Source organism: Mauremys mutica, chromosome 2 (assembly GCF_020497125.1).
Source record: "Mauremys mutica isolate MM-2020 ecotype Southern chromosome 2, ASM2049712v1, whole genome shotgun sequence".
In the NCBI taxonomy this organism is placed as follows: Eukaryota; Metazoa; Chordata; order Testudines; family Geoemydidae; genus Mauremys; species Mauremys mutica.
The window spans coordinates 140,563,569-140,583,143 of record NC_059073.1 but is presented as its reverse complement, the minus strand read 5'-3'; the positions used below and the strand labels follow the sequence as shown (position 1 = coordinate 140,583,143).

The 19,575-nt window shown below is 47.8% G+C and overlaps 1 protein-coding gene across 9 annotated transcripts in view; it reads left to right on the top strand.

Annotated features, from left to right (window-relative positions):
• LRRTM4 (leucine rich repeat transmembrane neuronal 4) overlaps window positions 1–19,575 on the top strand; it is a 799,408-nt gene that overhangs the window by 267,023 nt on the left and 512,810 nt on the right. The window lies entirely within an intron of this gene.

The window sequence follows — 19,575 nt, the reverse complement described above, 5'->3', positions numbered from 1 at the left end:
TGAAGTTCTATCAGACTTATAGACCAATATTTTCAGAAGGCAGTAGTGATTTGATGTGACTTAGTTTTTGGATGGCCTAGCTTGAGACACCTTAAAGGAGCTTGATTTTCAGAGGATGGGTGCTCAGTGGACTCCTTCAAGATGTCTCAAGTTGTTCATAAAAAAAATAGAAAACAATAAAAAAGTAGGCTCCCCAAATCACTGGTAATTTTTGAAAATCTATGTAGTGTGTCTTCATTCATAGATTTTAAAGCCAGGAGGGACCATTATAGATCTTCTCATCTGACAACGTGTATAATACAGGCCACAGACTTTCACCCAGGTATCCCTGTACTTAGCCCTATAACTTGTGTTTGATTTAAATCATCTCTTCCAGAAAGGCCATCCAGTCTGGATTTGAAGACTTCAAGAGACGCAAAATCCACTTTCCTGAGTAGTTTGTTCCAAAGGCTAATATTGTCAGTATTAAAAATGTGTGCCTTATTTTTAATGTGAATTTATCTGGCTTTAACTCCCATCCATTGGTTCTTTGTATGCCTTTTTCTGCTAGACTCAAAACCCCTTCAGGACTCAGTATGTTCTCCCCCTGGAGGTACTTATTCACCATAATCAAGTAAGCTCTTGATATTATTTTGGATAAGCTAAACAAATGGATGTTCTATCCTTGGGGCAGCCGGTGTAGGAAGCAATCACTTGAGGCCAGAGAGCAGGCAGCTAACCAAAACCTCCATTTTATTTACATATATACAGAGAGCTCCTCGGCCGGTTGAAACCGGTTGAGCTAACCCATAATAATCTAACTCAGTTGCCATAGCAACAAAACCATGACAACCAAATACACAACATATTCCTCCCCCCCTAATAAGAACATCCCCTAAATAAAACACACACTAGACTAGAGAAGGAGGGTAGACTGCCTCCATTCCCGGCTAAACCCTGGGGATTATTTTGCCCCATAACCGTGGGTTCGCCCTAGCTAAAGATCCAGCCGATGAGGAGGCCTTCTGTCTCTAGGTGGATTACGGCGAACTACTGGTGTTATTGCACCCGAAAGCACTAGGGGCTCAGGGTCCGCAGCACGAACAGGTGAGGAGGTGGTATCAGCTCGTGCTGGGCAAAGGGGTATCTCAGCCGCCGGCAGTAATGGAGGAGAACAGTCAGAAACAGGTGACTCGTGATTCGATCCCTCACCAGAAGAGGTGAAGTCAGACCCCTCAACTGCAGATGGGTCCTGAGGACTGGCATGACCTGGCAACAGCTGATCTACATGTCGCCGCCAGGTAAGATTCTCTGCAGTCCGGACTGTGTAGGAAACAGGTCCTGTTTGAGTGATGACTGTGGCCGGAACCCATTTAGCTCTGGAAGTATAATTCCGAGCCAAAACTGGCTGTCCCGAGCTAAAGGTTCGGTCTTTTGCTCTGGGTGCCCGTCTGATGACTTGATATTGCTGCTGATGTTGCACAATTTGTCGGGGTTCAGAAGGTTTCAGCAGATCAAAGCAAGTGCGCAGCTGTCGTCCCATCATTAGAAAGGCCGGAGATGCGTGGGTCGTAGCATGAGGTGTGTTTCTGTAGGAAAGTAAAAAGGTATCCAGACGCTTTTGAATGGAGTGTTGTCCCCTTGCTGATTTCAAAGCGTTTTTCATTGTCTGCACAAATCTTTCAGCTAATCCGTTGGTGGACGGATGATATGGTGCTGACGTGATGTGGTGTATCCCATTTGCTTTCATAAAATTTTGAAACTCCTGAGAAACGAACTGCGGTCCGTTGTCGCTCACAAGTTGTTCTGGCAGACCAAAACGACTAAAGAGTCCTCGTAGTTTTTGGATAGTACTCTCTGCAGAAGTGGACTGCATTATAGAGACTTCTGGCCATTTAGAATGGGCATCTATTGCCACCAAGAACATGCTTCCTTCAAGGGGGCCAGCAAAGTCAACGTGAATACGTTGCCACGGGTTTTCAGGCCAGTCCCATGGGTGTAGGGGTGCCCACTGGGGTGCATTCCTCACACCCTGACATGACATACAAGCTTTTGCCTTCTCTTCAATAGCGCTGTCCAGTCCAGGCCACCAAAAATAGCTTCGTGCAATTTCCTTCATGCGCACTATTCCACAGTGACCGGAATGTAGCTGTTCTAACATCTGTGATCTCAGTGGTGGTGGAATAATGACACGTCTCCCCCACAACAAACAACCAGATTGGACCGATAACTCCGTCCGCTTGGACATGTAGGGAACAAGGTCGGATGAGACCGGAGAGGTTTGTCGAGATGTTCCATGCATCACCAGGTCCATAACGTGGGACAATACTGGGTCAATGCGAGTTGCCTTCTTTATCTGAGTAGCAGTGATGGGTGTATTCTCTACCTGTTCAAAGTAGAAGATTTCCTTGTGGGCACTATCTTGGTGTTTGACCGGCAAAGGCAACCTTGAGAGGCCATCTGCATTGCCGTGTAGAGTGGATTTCCGATATTTGATTTCATATGTGTGTGCTGAAAGTAACAATGCCCAACGTTGCATACGACTAGCAGCTAATGGGGGAATGCCTGTGTAAGGTCCAAAAATTGATGTCAGAGGTCGATGGTCTGTGAGAAGAGTAAATTTTCGCCCAAACAGGTACTGATGAAACTTTCGAATTCCAAAAACAATTCCTAATGCCTCACGTTCGATTTGGGCGTAGTTAGTTTCTGCTTTGCTTAGAGTGCGTGAAGCAAAAGCAATAGGTCTCTCTTCTCCTGAAGGCATAATATGTGACACGACTGCTCCCACTCCATAAGGGGAGGCATCGCAGGCCAATTGCAGTGGTAAGGATGGATCAAAGTGCGTTAGAACTTCAGAATTTAGCAATGCATCCTTAGCTTTGTTAAACGCAACATCACAGGCTTCAGTCCACTTCCAGGCCTTGTTCTGCCCAAGGAGCTCATGAAGTGGTTTTAGCAGTGTGGCTAACTGTGAGATGAACTTTCCATAATAGTTCAGGAGTCCTAGAAACGAGCGCAGCTGGCTTACATTTCGAGGTGGGGGAGCCTCCACAATAGCTTTAACTTTTGCAGGGGCCTTATGAAGACCTGCAGAATCAATGATATGTCCCAAATATTCAACAGAGGGCTTGAAGAATTCACACTTGTCTTTGCGAACTCGTAGGCCATACTCTTCCAGTCTTTGTAGGGTAGCCTCTAAATTCTTTAAGTGATCCTCTTCATTTCTTCCAGTGACCAGGATATCATCCAGATAGCACTGAACTCCTGACAAGCCACACAAGATCTGGTCCATAGCCCTCTGGAACAGGGCGGGAGCAGATGTTATTCCGAAGGGTAGACGACAGTATCGATAAAGCCCCTTATGAGTCACAATAGTCAACAGCTCTTGGGACTTTTCATCGACGTGCATCTGTAAATATGCTTGACTCAGATCAATCTTACTGAACTTTTGTCCCCCAGCCAGGCCTGCGAAGAGGTCATCGATGCGGGGAAGCGGGTATTGCTCTGCACACAACACTGGGTTGACAGTGACTTTAAAATCACCGCAAATCCGGAGAGAGCCATCTTTCTTCACGATTGGAATGATAGGAGCGGCCCATGAGCTATGGGTAACTGGTATTAGGACTCCATTGGTGACCAGGCGCTCCAGGTCTGCTTCAACTTTTGGCCTGATGGCATATGGCACAGTTCGGGCTTTCAGATATTTTGGTGGACTGCCAGGTTTAATGTTCAATGTCACAGTGATTCCCTTCATACTTCCCAAATCATCTCCAAAAACAGCAGCATGTTTCCTTAGAATAGGGGTTAGACTGGTTTCTTCTTTAGTCATCCGGTGCACTTCTGCCCAGTTCAGTTGAATCTTCCCAAGCCAAGACCTACCCATTAAGGCTGGGTAGTTACCTCTCACCACAAACAGTGGCAATTTAGCCACCTGTCCATTGAGCTCCACCTTAACATCAATAGTGCCCAGCATAGGCACAGCTTCTCCCGTATACGTCTTCAGAACAGTTTTTGTTGCCTTAAGCGGAAGATGCTGTAGCTTTTCTTTATACACAGTCTCGGAGATCAGTGAGACGGCTGCACCGGTGTCCAGTTCCATGCGTATACGTTTCCCATCCAATAACGGGGTTACCCAGTATTCATGTGAGCCCATTGCCAAAGACAAAACATGCAGTGGCACTTCCTCTTGCGATGAGGTGTCACCTTGATCATCCTGGGTCTGCTCTAGGGTATGCAGGGTTCCTCTTTTTGTCGGCCAGACCACAGGCCTCTTTTTCTTTTGTTTACAGGCACACTCAATGTGTCCCTTTTTGCCACAGTGTCGACACACCAGGTCCTTACACCACCATTCTGATGCCTGGTGACCCGGCTTACCACAGCGGTAACATTCTTGACTCTGCACAGTTTTGTGGGTCGGTTCTTGTGACACTTTTTGCACCCTAGGGGATGCACCGATGTATTGTGCCTCCCTTGTAGCCAGTTCCATGGAGACAGCAATATCAACAGCCTTCTGTAAGGTAAGCTGAGCCTCTGTCAGTAGGTGCTTCCGTATAGCTTCACTGTACAGGCCACACACTAACCTGTCACGCAGGGCATCATGTAACATTTCTTTAAATTCACAGTGTTCTGCTAGCTTTTTTAAAATGGCTACAAATTGTACAACTGTTTCATCTTCCTTTTGGTCTCTTTTGTGGAACCTATATCTTTCAGCAATTACCAGTGGTTTTGGGGAGAAATGAGACCCCAGGATTTCCACAATGTCACTGTAAGATTTAGTCTCAGGCTTAACAGGGTGTAGTAAGCTGCGTAGCAGAGAGTAGGTTTTAGCCCCTACAACAGTTAAGAATATTGGCACCTTCTTCGCTTCTGTAATGTCATTTGCAATACCAAAAAGCTCAAAACGCTGAGTATACACATGCCACTGCTCTGTATTCTCATCAAAAGGCTCCAGGGGCCTGGTCAGAGTAGCCATGATTTTTAGTTTCACTTTCACAGTCAGTGCAACAAGCAGCTTTTTTTGTTTGTTTGTTCTTTACCTTAACTTCTACTTCCTTCTGCTACTGGAGCAGCACCGGAATCCCATCCTCGTCGCCAGTGTTCTATCCTTGGGGCAGCCGGTGTAGGAAGCAATCACTTGAGGCCAGAGAGCAGGCAGCTAACCAAAACCTCCATTTTATTTACATATATACAGAGAGCTCCTCGGCCGGTTGAAACCGGTTGAGCTAACCCATAATAATCTAACTCAGTTGCCATAGCAACAAAACCATGACAACCAAATACACAACAATGGAGTTCCTTAATTTTCTCACTGTAAGGCGTATTTTCCAAGCCTCCAATCATTTTTGCGGCTCTTCTCTGCACTCTCTCAGGCCTTGTCTACACTACAAGACTATTTCGAATCAACTTCGTTCGAATTTGTGGATTCGACCTTATGAAGTCGAATTTGTGTATCCATACTAAATACACTAATTCGAATTTCTGAGTCCACATTCACGGGGCCAGCGTCGACTTTGGAAGCGGTGCACTGTGGGAAGCTATCCCACAGTTCCCGCAGTCCCCGCTGCCCATTGGAATGCTGGGTAGAGCCCCCAATGCCTGCTGGGGGGAGAAATGTGTCGAGGGTGGTTTTGGGTAAGTGTTGTCATTGAACCGTCAATCACAACCTCCCTCCCTCCCTCCTTGAAAGCGCCTGCGGGCAATCTGTTGTGCACTTTTTTGGTCAGTGACAGCGCGGACGCCACAGCACTGCAAGCACGGAGCCCGCTGCGATCATCGCCGTTTTCTCCTCCTCGCACTTTATCGTCCACCTCTTCCACAGTCAGCTGATGAGAAATTGGGCTACTTTTCAATGGTGCTGCAAGCACTGGGGGACCATAGGGGACGTTTTACAAACATCAACGTCGGGTGGCCGGGCAAGGTTCATGATGCGTGTGTTTTCAGGAACTGTGGGCTGCTCAGACGCCTGCAGGAAGGTAGTTTCTTCCCGGACCACGAAATAACTGTTGTGGATGTGCAGATGCCTATAGTCATCCTCAGGGACCCAGCCTGCCCGCTAATGCACTTGCTCATGAAGCCCTATACAGGCGCCTGGGACAGCGACAAGGAACTCTTCAAATACCAGCGAGCAGCGTGACCTGTGACTGTTCAGTTTCTTTACAGAGAAGCTGAACCTGCCCCTGTTTCTTTACCCAGTTACTGTTGACTCTCCTCTTCGGTTACATACCCCGTTCACCCCGTTACCCCCACTTCCAGCACACGTGTACAAATAAAATACATGTCCCATTATTACTTAACAAAGGTTTCTTTATTCATGACTTTTCGTGAAAGGGTTGAAACTGGGACGCAGGCTGTGCTGGGTAGGGTGTGTGGTGATGTAAAGACCGCCTCTAAACTCAAGGAATGACAGGCTCCTGCTCCTAGAGCGGTCCGCAGTGCCGGAATGCTTCTTTCAACGGAGCCTGCCATCCCTCTTTATGGAATTCTGTGTGCGGGCGGATATGTGACCTTGTGGTGGAGGAGGACGGATACAGAATCCTCAGCTGCGTGACTCAGCGGTCCAGGACAAGGACCGCTGTATAAGATCTGTAACCGCCCTCCCCCGCTGCAAAGTCACATCTCCCCCGCCCACACAGATCCTGGAAACCACCTCCAAAAACCGACCAGGGTGCCTACTGACTGCACCGTGTGTGTGACCCGCTGCTGATCCTGCCCCCGTGACTGTACCCTGGGAAAGGTGACTGTCCTATGCAATTAACCACCCCCTTCCCCACCGCCCCCATTCAAACACAGTCTTCTTTGAAAAAACATAACGGAAACAGTAATTAACAGCAAAGCATTTTTATTAATTAAGTAGACAGTTAGGGGATGGGACTGGGATTGGGACTACTGTGAGTCTGGAAGTGAAGGACTTCGGCAAATGTAGGGTATGAGAGCTTTTGGGTACTTGAGCACTGTGCTGTGGTGCAGTGACAGTATTCACGTCCCCGGCCGCCCCTCCTCCTGATTATTTTCGGTGAGGGGGGTATGGGACTTTGTGGCGGGGGAGTGCGGTTGCAGATACACTGCAGGGTGTCTCTGTCCTCCTGCGGTCCTGCAGAACATCCACAAGGCGCCTGAGCGTGTCCGTTTGCTCCCTCACTAGTCCAAGCATTGTTTCAGTCGCCTGGTTGTCTTCCTCACGCCACCTCTCCTCCCGTTCGCTGTGTGAGCGCTGGCACAGAGAGACGGTCTCCCTCCACTGGCTCTGCTGGTCCGCCTCTGCTAGGTAGCAGCCCATACGTTCCTCGAACATCTTGTCCCTTGTCTTTTTCTTTCGCCGCCTAATCTTTGCCAGCCTCTGCGAGGGGGATGCTGTGGCAGGTCTGGAGACAGTGGAAGCTGTGAGATGGGAAACAGGGAGTGAATTCCTTGCAAAGATACATTTTTGCGAACAATTAACTGAGTCTAGGCTGTCTCTGTGAATTCTGGGTTGAGACCCCTGTGCTTGCTGGGGCAGAAATCATTTTCGCGGTGGATTCTGGGTAAATGTCGCCAGTCATTCCTTCCTCCGGGAAAGCAACGGCAGACAATCATTTCAAGCCCGTTTTCCCAGAATTGCCCTGCCATACGCCATAGCGTGGCAACCATGGACACTGTTTTGCCTTTTGTGTATGTCACCGTATGTGTACTAGATGCCGCTGACAGAGGCGGGCCAGCAGCGCTACACAGCAGCATGCTTTTGCTTTTGCATGACAGCAGAGATGGTTACCAGCCATATTGTACCATCTACCATACCATAAATTGGTAATAAGATGGTAATAAGATGGGCATGGTTACCTGTCCTTTTGCACTGCACCATTTGCTGCTGTCATAAGTGCCCCTGGCCGAGCAGCCAGGGGCGCAAAAGCAAAAATTGGGAATGACTCCCTGAGTCAATCCCTCCTTTTTGGTATCTAAAAATAGAATCAGTCCTGCCTAGAATATAGGCAAGTGTACTAGATAACCACTGTATCATAGAACCAGAGAGCACAGCTGCTCTGTGTCAGATCCTGCATAAATTATGATCTGTATGCTATTCACAGGGGGTGCTCCTGCAACAACACCACCTGTTCATTCCATTCTTACCCCAGCCTTCCTGGGCTACCATACCATTGTCCCCCCACTTGTGTGATGAAGTAATAAAGAATGCAGGAATAAGACACAGTGACTTGTTTGTGAGAAATGAGGGGAAGGAAGCTTCCAGCTGCAATGATAGTCCAGGCAGGACATTAAGGAGTGTGGATGAAGGAGCCCATCATCCCTCTGCTAGTCCAGGGGCAATTGAATCTTTTATTTACAATGAAGGGTGGGGGCTGATGGAGCTCAGCCCCCTGTTGCAATGATGAGGACGGTTACCAGCCATATTGCACCATCTGCCATCAAAAATTAGGGACAGGCGCCCTTGATCGACCTTACTGATGCTAGTCGGCATGGTTACCAGCCCTTTTGCACTGCCCCATGTGCCAATAGGCTGATGATGAGGACGGATTTCCATCTTTTTGTACCATCAGCCATCCATAGCGTGGGGGGAGCAAGGATATTGGTGTTGAGTGCTGCACCATCGCGTCTATCTGCAGCATTCAGTAAAGATAGGGTGACATGTAAAAGAGTCAACAGAGGATTGTTTTCACTTCTGGTGGTGGGTGGGGTGTGTGCGCAAATTGCCGAACTATGCCCTGACCCACCGCAGACACTGTGTTTGACCCTAGAAGCATTTGGAGCTCATCCAAGAATGCAAATACTTTTCGGAGACAGCAGGAACTGTGGGATACCTTGCGTCCTCATTCCCCCCTCCCTCCATGAGCGTCCATTATATTCTTTGGCTTTCCGTTACGCTCGTCACGCAGCTGCGTGCTGAGTCTGTGCTATGCCATCTGTCCGTAGATTTTTTAAAAATACTTTGGACCAGGCGTAAAATTACAGTAATTACCCTAATTAGATGCAGGAGTCTCTGAGCGAGATCACCCTGACGAGGGTCACTGAAGGAGATAGAGAGCGCATGCTGCGTGAAAGCTAGCACGTACCAGGGCCCGATGCAGCCGTGCTCGGGGAGGCAGTGCTCCCTGAGTTCCTCATGAAAGCCTTGCGCGGAAAACTGTGCTACCACGGAGCACCCAATAAGGCAGCTCTCCCCAGGAACCTCCTGCTGATGCTTTTCGATTAACGCAAGGAGAGCTTCGTGGAGATCTCCAAGGATGATTTCTGTTCTATCCCCATATCTAAAGAGACCTCCTTTTCACACAGTTAAGATTCCTGTTATATTAAGAATAAAAGTTAACATGGTTAAAGCACTTACCGACTGCTCCTTCCCCTGATTCAGGGTCCGGGTTAATGGCCGGGGAGGGTTGTTGGGGGATCTCCGTGACGGTGATGAATAGATCCTGGCTGTCGGGGAAACCAGAGTTGTAAGCGCTCTCGCCTGCCTCGTCCTCCACAAACCCTTCCTCATCTTCCCCGTCCGCGAACATCACCGAGGAACTGGCCGTCGACACTGTCCCATCGTCAGAGTCCACGGTCACTGGTGGGGCAGTGGTGGCAGGCGCCGTAGCGTCCGTTTGCCGCTTTGATTTTTTGGTAGCCTTGTCTGGGGTCCTTGATTTTCACGCGGCGCTGCATTGCATCCCGCCTGTATCCTCTGTCTCTCATGGCTTTGGAGACCTTCTCGTAGGTCTTCGCATTCCCTGTTTTGGAGCGCAGCTCCGAAAGCACAGACTCCTCGCCCCACACACCGATCAGATCGAAGAGTTCCCAGTCAGTCTATGCTGGGTCCCTCTTTCTATTCACAGATAACATGAACTCCTCTGCTGGAGAGCTCTGCATCGTTGCAGGTGCTGCGGAGCTCGCCCCGATGTCCAGCCAGGACGTCAGATTCAAAGTGCCCAGACAGGAAAATGAATTCAAATTTTCCCAGGTCATTTCCTGTGTGGCTGGTCAGAGAATCCAAGCTCGGGCTGCTGTCCAGAGCGTCAACAGAGTGGTGCACTGTGGGATAGCTCCCGGAGCTACTAAGTTCGATTTGCATCCACACCTAGCCTAATTCGAGCTAGCCATGTCGAATTTAGCGTTACTCCACCTGTCGGGGTGGAGTACCAAATTGGAACTAAAGAGTCCTCTAGTTCGAATTAAATGGCTTCCTGGTGTGGACGGTTGAGCGGTTAGTTCGAATTAACGCTGCTAAATTCGAATTAAAGTCCTAGTGTAGACCAGGCCTCAAATTGAATCATGTCCTCAGCAAAACATCACTTTTCTGTTGGCAAAAAAAAAAAAAAAAAATTGGAGATATACCAATCTCCTAGAACTGGAAGGGACCATGAAAGGTCATCGAGTCCAGCCCCCTGCCTTCACTAGCAGGACCAAATTTTGCCCCGGTTTTCTAAGTGACCCCCTTAAGGATTGAACTCACAACCCTGGGTTTAGCAGGCCAATGCTCAAACCACTGAGCTATCCCTCCCTCTGAAGAAAGGAAAACATGAGTAACATCACTAAGGTTACCCAGTGAATATCAGCACAACATGGCAGAGAGGATTTTTTGTAAAAACATGGCTATGACCCCAATTCTAATAGGAAAGCCATGTGGGTGGACCTTGGTGCCTTCATTGACTCCCCTAAAGCTCCACGCCAGCCCATCCAGGTATTTCTCCTTGCCAGGAGCTAGGGTGACCAGATGTCCCGATTTTTATAGGGACATCCCAGTTTTCGGGTCTTTGTCTTATATAGTTGCCTATTACCCCTCCACCCTTGTCCCGATTTTTCACACTTGCTATCTGGTCACCCTACCTGGTGTAAAGTCTGAATTGTCTAAATTCTCACAAGTCTTGTGATGGAAGTGCATCTTGAGGAGCTATTTGGAATGCTTAATCCAACTCCTGTTGAAATCCAGGGGTGTCTTTCCAATGACTTGAGCTGAATTGGGGATCGAGGCCCCGATTCAGCAAAGTACATAAGCACGTTTTAAGCACATGCTTTAATTTGAATGCGACTCAAGCACATTTGCTTAAGTATTTTGCTGAATAGGGGTGTACATAGTCACATACTTAAATTCATGCATGGGGCCTGAATGAGGAGAGGTTAGTGGCCTTAAGTATTTATTTTTAATATGTTAGAAATAATATCAAACTACAGAGCAATGAAAGTGCACCTCTGTCTTTTGTGAATGGCTAATTTGTTTCTGTTACTAAACTAAATTTTCTCAAAATAAACCCTGTTTGGAAGATAGAAGCACTATCAAGAACATAAGAACATAAGAGAGGCCGTACCGGGTCAGACCAAAGGTCCATCTAGCCCAGTATCTGTCTACCGACAGTGGCCAACGCCAGGTGCCCCAGAGGGAGTGAATCTAACAGGCAATGATCAAGTGATCTCTCTCCTGCCATCCATCTCCATCATCTGACGAACAGAGGCTAGGGACACCATTCTTACCCATTCTGGCTAATAGCCATTTATGGACTTAGCCACCATTAATTTATCCAGTCCCCTTTTAAACATTGTTATAGTCCTAGCCTTCACAACCTCCTCAGGTAAGGAGTTCCACAAGTTGACTGTGCGCTGCGTGAAGAAGAACTTCCTTTTATTTGTTTTAAACCTGCTGCCTATTAATTTCATTTGGTGGCCCCTAGTTCTTGTATTATGGGAATAAGTAAATAACTTTTCCTTATCCACTTTCTCAACATCACTCATGATTTTATATACCTCTATCATGTACCCCCTTAGTCTTCTCTTTTCCAAGCTGAAGAGTCCTAGCCTCTTTAATCTTTCCTCGTATGGGACCCTCTCTAAACCCCTAATCATTTTAGTTGCCCTTTTCTGAACCTTTTCTAGTGCTAGAATATCTTTTTTGAGGTGAGGAGACCACATCTGTACACAGTATTCGAGATGTGGGCGTACCATGGATTTATATAAGGGCAATAATATATTCTCAGTCTTATTCTCTATCCCCTTTTCAATGATTCCTAACATCCTATTTGCTTTTTTGACCGCCTCTGCACACTGCGTGGACATCTTCAGAGAACTATCCACGATGACGCCAAGATCTTTTTCCTGACTCGTTGTAGAAACATCACCTGTGTCAAAAAATACTAAATAATCCAAACCAGGAAGACAAAACTCCAAATAAGTTTGTTTTTTAAATTCTTGCTTAGGCAATGCTGGATTGAAAACTCTTGTGACTCTGGGTATGGTTTCTCTCTCATTTGCACCAATTTTACATCAATATAATGCCTTTGTCTTCAACAAAGTTATTCTCAATTTACAGTAGTGTAAATCAGAGGAGAATCAGGTCTGTAATATAGTACTTGATTTATACACAACCTAAGCACTGGGCATTGCCAACTGCATTCTCCCCTAGCCCCCTGAGAATCCTTGGCCTATAGGGATTACTTTAAGAGGTACATTAGCCTCCGTTCAGTCCTCGGCCCATCTGTAGAGGCTAGCAACAAGGGGCCTAATTAGTGCTTGTGGCATTTTTGGTATGGATGCTGCTCCAACAGAAGTTGGACTGAGACCATCAGACTCATTTCACTTAGGCCCCAGAACCATGTGTGTTAATATTGTTTTGTATTTAAATAAATAAATAAATAAAAAGCCCAGCAAACTGCAAAGGCCAACTGAGTGCAAAATGAAATCCTCTATAGGATAATTAGCGTAAATCATTAATTTCTAGGTACCCCAGTTGGACATATTTATTTTAAACAGATGCCACTGGTATGAGTGAGAATAGCCATAACATCTGCCATTGGGGTAGTGGGAGGCACAGGGTGATGGAAGGAGGATAGAATGCTGTTTGCTACCCAGGGCTGTTTATATGTTCTGGCTCATGCGACGTGAGATCCCATTAAAATCAGCATAACTAATTCTCTTTTATGGCAATAACAGTTATCTTTATTTGTTTGATAACTCCACTGCAGTAAGGTTACATGAATTGCTTGAAATGTCACTGGCATATTGTACCAGAATGTTCTGTGGGGATCACTAGAAGTTTTGATGGGGAAAATGTCCCCTAGTAATATCGTAGCTTGTTCATAGCCTCCTCAGTGACTGAAGGACCTCTTGTATTTTTTTTCCACAAATGTTTTCCACCGCCACCCGGCTTCTTATATTTATCACAGTTGTTGTAGGCCTCAGCTGAGCCTGGGGGACACATTGTGCTAGGCACATATTAAAAGGCAGGTGTTAGGTCTTGCACCAAAGAGTTTTCAGCCAAAATAGATAAGGTGGAAGGAGTAACAGAGAAGTGACGTGACTTGCCCAAAGTCACACAGCAGGTCAGAGTGGGACTAGAACCTTGGTGTTTTGATTCCTAGAGTAGTTCCCTATGCAGTAGACCACACTGACTCTCCTACTTGCACTTTTCTCCATCTTCTGGATTGCTGTTCCCCCACCCCTGGTCAATATTGTCTTTTATCTGTTTTTGTACAGCACTCAGTGCAATGGGGCACTGGGCCTGATTGGGGCCTTTGGTGGTTGTTATAAACAAATTATTATTATTGACAGCACCCCTCACCATGGTTGGTGTATTGATCCCAAACTAATGCTACTTCCATCAATAGGTGGGGATCATGCTCATGATCATGCTCTGTGAATCCAAGTTTTGTAATAACTGTGGGGGAGGGGAAGCGGCATAGCCAGGCACAAGTGGTGGGAAGTGGCTATGAAATTCTACAGATTTGGTATAGACTGCAATCCTTTCTAGAGATCTTTTAATCATCCTACAGAATTCTAAAGTAGGGGTATTATTCTAAATTAAATTCTATAGGACTATTGACCAAGCAAAGTATATAAGTTAGCTCTCCAGTATTTACTATTATTCGTATTCCTGTAGAACTGAGAGGCCCCAATCAAGATCAGAGCCCTATTCTTCTCTGTGTTGCACAGGGTAAGAGACAACCCCTGCCCTGAGTAGCTTACAGTCTAAACAAGACAAAGTGTAAATGAAAAAAGGCATATTCTCCAGATTTTAAAGAGGGAGGACTTAGACACAGAGAAATTAAATTTCTTGTCCAAAGTCATGCAAGGACTCAGTAATTGAACCCAGATCGTTTGAGTCCCAACTGAATGCCTTACTCATCCTTGCATAAACCTCTGGCCAATGTGTTATGAACCACTCAGGGTTGCTTCCATCCTAACTGGTATTGTTCCCTTAGCATTCATTTGTTGAACTGAAGGAAAAATGCAGGACTCTCTTGTTCCTTTTCTAGAACTAGCTCTGGCCTGTGAATAATTTAGGGAGGAGGCATCAATAGGTCCCATTGGTCCAAAGTGTTTAAGCAAGGTGTACAAAGTTAAACTGTGCGGAAGATGAAATAGAATGCTTGGAAGGCTACAAAAATATATGGATGCTGGGAAGTTATTTATTGTATTATTTATGTTGAATACACTTCATTCTTTGTAGCAAACAAAAGTGATATTTCTTAAGGCTATCATGCTGTCTTAAACTCTTAAAAGACAAATAATCTTTGTTCTTTTACTTAGAATAATAAAGAAATGTTTTATTTAAAAGATTTAATACTTTGGCTTTTCATCCAGCCAGAGAAAATCATTCTCTCGAAGATTAAAAATACGTAAATTACTTCCTTTCCCCATTCCTTGACTGCTTATTATGGATTGGCTGCCTCTTTCCCTTTCCTAATAGAAGTTACAGTCCTGAAGCCAGAAACTTTTTGGCAAGACAAAGGCAGAGCTATCACAGCAAGGAGAGAGGCAAATGTGAATGTCTTTAATTGGATGAGATCTTTTTTTTCCCCATGGGGAAATAGACGATTTGCAATGTATCCTTCCCCCCTGGATTTCATAGAAGAAGACTACAATAGCAGATAGTTTTTAAAGTAATGTCTGGAAGTGTTTCTATCTATGGCCTGATCTACACTAGGAGTTTATGTTGAATTTAGCAGCGTTAATTCGAATTAACCCTGCACCCATCCACACAACGAAGCTATTTAGTTTGACATAGAGGTCTCTTTAGTTCGATTTCTGTACTCCTCCCCGACGAGGGGAGTAGCGCTAAATTCGACATGGCCATGTCGAATTAGGCTAGGTGTGGATGGAATTCGACGCTAATAGCGCCGGGAGCTATCCCACAGTGCACCACTCCATTGACGCTCTGGACAGTAGTCCGAGCTCGGATGCTCTGACCAGCCACACAGGAAAAGCCCCGGGAAAATTTGAATTCCTTTTCCTGTCTGGCCAGTTTGAATCTCATTTCCTGTTTGGACATCGTAGCGAGCTCAGCAGCACTGGCAGCGATGCAGAGCTCTCCAGCAGAGGAGTCCATGCAATCTCAGAGTAGAAAGAGGGCCCCAGCATGGACTGACCGGAAGTCTTGGATCTGATTGCTGTGTGGGGCGATGAGTCTGTGCTTTCGGAGCTGTGCTCCAAAAAATGGAATGCAAAGACCTACGAGAAGGTCTCGAAAGCCATGGCAGACAGAGGATACAGCCGGGATACAACGCAGTGCCGCGTGAAAATCAAGGACCTGAGACAAGGCTACCAAAAAATCAAAGCGGCAAACGGACGCTCCGGATCCCAGCCCCAGACATGCCGCTTCTACGAGGCACTGCATGCCATTCTAGGTGCGGCCGCCACCACTACCCCACCAGTGACTGTGGACTCTGACGATGGGATAGTGTCGACGGCCGGTTCCTCGGTGACGTTCGCGGACGGGAAGATGAGGAAGGAGATGAGGACGAGGCAGTCGACAGTGCTTACAACGCTGATTTCCCCGACAGCCAGGATCTCTTCATCACCCTCATGGAGATCCCCTACCAACCCTCCCCGGCCGTTAACCCGGACCCTGAATCAGAGGAAGGATCAGTCGGTAAGTGCTTTAAACATGTAAACATTTATTTTTAATGGAACAGGAATCTGAACTATGTGAAAAGAAGGTCAATATATATGAGAATAGAACAGAAATCCTCTTGGGAGATCTCCACGAAGCTCTCCTGGAGGTAATCGAAAAGCCTACGCATGAGGTTCCTGGGGAGAGCTGCCTTATCGGGTGCTCCGTGGTAGGACACTTTTCTGCGCCAGGCTATCATCAGGTACTCTGGGAGCATTGCCTCCACGAGCATGGCAGCATAGGCCCCTGGTTTTTGCTGGCTTTCACACAGCATGCGCTCTCTATCGCTGTCAGTGATCCTCCTCAGTGTGATCTCGCTCGGCGACTCCTGCATTGAATTAGGGTAATTAGGGTAATGTTAGTATTGGGAATGCTTCACTCTTCCTTTGCATAACAATAAGCGTCGGTTTACAGCCATGTGGTGGAGGCTGCAGAGGGGCAGCATACAGGGATCTTTCCCGGGGACAGCCGCGAGGGGGTGGAACAGGGTCAGAGTTCATGCTTTCCGGATTGCCTGCAGCAGGATGGCCCTGCTATACATTAAGTTTTAAGCAGCCAAAAGTCTATGGCTTACCATGCCTACCTGCTCCACGGATTCTGCTGTCCTGCCCCGCTTGTCTGATCTCCAGGCAATGAAAGCGAAGGCCGAAAATTCGAACTTGTCCTGAGTGCGCATGAGATAGGTGCTGTGCATGGTCTTGTTCACAGAGACAGACTAGACTATGTTCATTGTTCGCAAAAATGTATCTTTGTAAGGAATTCTTTTTCCCATCACACAGCTGCGACTGTCTCCCGACCTGCCCCAGCATCCCCCTCACAGAGGCTGGTGCAGATTAGGCGGCGAAAGAAAAGGACACGGGACGAGGTGTTCGCTGAACTTATGGGCTGCTCCCGAGCCGAGGCGGCCCAGCAGAGCCAGTGGAGGGAGAACCTCTCTCAGTACCAGCGCTCACACAGCGAACGGGAGGACAGGTGGCGTCAAGAGGACCAGCAGGCGACTCAAACGCTGCTTGGACTAATGAGGAAGCAAACGAACACGCTCCGGTGCCTTGTGGATGTTCTGCAGGACCGCAAGCAGGAGGACAGAGCCCCCCTTCAGTGTATCTGCAACCGCCCTCCCCCGCCACAAAGTCCCATACTCCCCTCACCCAAAGTAACAAGAAGGAGGGGCGCCAGGGGCCGTGAAAACTGTCACTCCACCCCTGCAGAGTGCTCAATTACCCAAAAGCTCTCATTCCCTAAATTTTGAGAAGTCCTTCCCTTCCTGACTCACCCAAGCCCCAATCCCAGTTTCATCCCCTAACTGTCTAGTTGATTATTAAAAATACTTTGCTGTTAATTACTGTTTCCGTCATGTTCTTGTACAGAAGACTGTGTTTGAAAGGGGGAAAGGGGGTTGGTAATTGCATAGGACAGTCACCTTTACCAGGGTACAGACACGGGGGCAGGATCAGCAGCAGGTCACACACACAGTGCAGTCAGTAGGCACCCTGGTCGGTCTGGGAGGTGGTTTTCATGTTCTGTGTGGGTGGGGGGGTACGTGACTTTGTGGCGGGGGAGGGTGGTTACAGATCTTATGCAGCGGTCCTTGTCCTGGACCACAGAGCCACGTAGCAGGGGAATCTGTAACCGTCCTCCCCCGCCACAAGGTCACATAGCCCCCGCACACCGAGTCCCGAAAATGAGAGATGGCAGGCTCCGTTGAAACAACCAGTCCGGCACTGCGGACCGCTCTAGGAGCAGGAGCCTGTCATTCCTCGAGTTTAGAAGCAGTCTTTACATCACTACACACCCTACCCAGCACAGTCTGCGTCCCAGTTTCAACCCTTTAACGCGAAGTCATTAATAGAGAAAATGTTGTTAATTAACAATGTTCCATGTATTTTATTTTTACACGTGTGTTGGAAGGGGGGAAACGGGGTGAACGGGGTATGTAACCGCTGAAAAAAGTCAATAGTAACTGCAGAGGATAGTCAACAGTAACTGGGTAAAGAAACAGGGGCAGGTTCAGCTTCTCTGTAAAGAAACAGAACAGTCACAGGTCACACTGCTCTCTGAGGAACCTAGCTTTCAAAGCCTCCCGGATGCACAGCGCTTCCCGCTGGGCTCTTCTAATCGCACGGGTGTCTGGCTGAGCGTAATCAGCAGCCAGGCGATTTGCCTCAACCTCCCATCCCGCCATAAAGGTCTCCCCCTTGCTCTCACAGAGATTGTGGAGCACACAGCAAGCTGCAATAACAATGGGGATATTGGTTTCGCTGAGATCCGAGCGAGTCAGTAAGCTCCTCCATCTCCCCTTGAGATGTCCGAAAGCACACTCCACCACCATTCTGCACTTGCTCAGCCGGTAGTTGAAGAGCTCCTTTTCACTGTCCAGGGCGCCTGTATAGGGCTTCATGAGCCAGGGCATTAGCGGGTAGGCTGGGTCCCCGAGGATCACTGTAGTCATCTCCACATCCCCAACAGTTATTTTGTGGTCCGGGAAGAAACTACCTTCCTGCAGGCGTCTAAACAGACCAGAGTTCCTGAACACACGCGCGTCATGAACCTTGCCCGGCCACCCGACGTAGATGTTGGTAAAACATCCCCTATGGTCCACCAGTGCTTGCAGCACCATTGAAAAGTAGCCCTTTCCGTTAATATACTGGCTGGCCTGGTGGGCCGGTCCCAGGTTAGGGATGTGAGTCCCATCTATAGCCCCACCGCAGTTTGGGAATCCCATCGCGGCGAAGCCATCTATGACGACCTGGACATTTCCCAGGGTCACTACCTTTGAGAGCAGTAGGTCAACGATTGTGTGGGCTACTTGCATCACAGCAACACCCACGGTAGATTTGCCCACACCAAAGTGGTTCGCTATTGACCGGTAGCTGTCTGGCGTTGCAAGTTTCCAGAGGGCTATGGCCACTCGCTTCTGCACACTCAGGGCTGCTCGCATCCGGGTGTCCTGGCACTTCAGGGCAGGGGACAGCAAGTCACACAGTTCAAGGAAAGTGCCCTTACGCATCCTGAAGTTTCGCAGCCACTGTGATTCATCCCAGACCTGCAGCACTATGCGGTCCCACCAGTCCGTGCTTGTTTCCCGGGCCCAGAATCGCCGTTCCAGAGCATGAACATGACCCATTGCCATCATGATGTCCACGGCGCGGGGTCCCGTGCTTTGTGAGAGGTCTGTGCCACTCTCACACTTCATGTCCTCACCGCGCTGCCGGAGCCTCCTTGCCCGATTTCTCAGCATCTGACTGTGAAAAAGGTGGACGATAAGATGCGAGGAGTTGACAACGGCCATAACTGCAGCGATGATCGCAGCGGGCTCCATGCTTGCAGTGCTGTAGAGTCCGCGCTGCCACTCACCAGAAAAGTGCGCAAACTGATTGCCCGCCGGTGCTTTCAGGGAGGGAGGGCAGGATTGATGGTTGAATGAGGACAGTTACCCAAAACCACCCTCAACACATTTTTTCCCCCAGCAGGCATTGGGGGCTCGACCCAGAATTCCAATGGGCAGCGGGGACTGCGGGAACTGTGGGATAGCTGCCCTCACTGCACCGCTTCCAATGTCGACGCTTGCCCCGTTAGTGTGGACTCACAAAGTCGAATTACTGTCCTTAGTGTGGATACACACATTTGACTTTGTAAGGTCGATTCCACAAATTCGAGTTAAGTTAAATCGAACTACTCTGGTAGTGTAGACATACCCTATGACAGAGTTTCATACAAAAGACAAAACTTTTTTTATTTACTTTCATTTT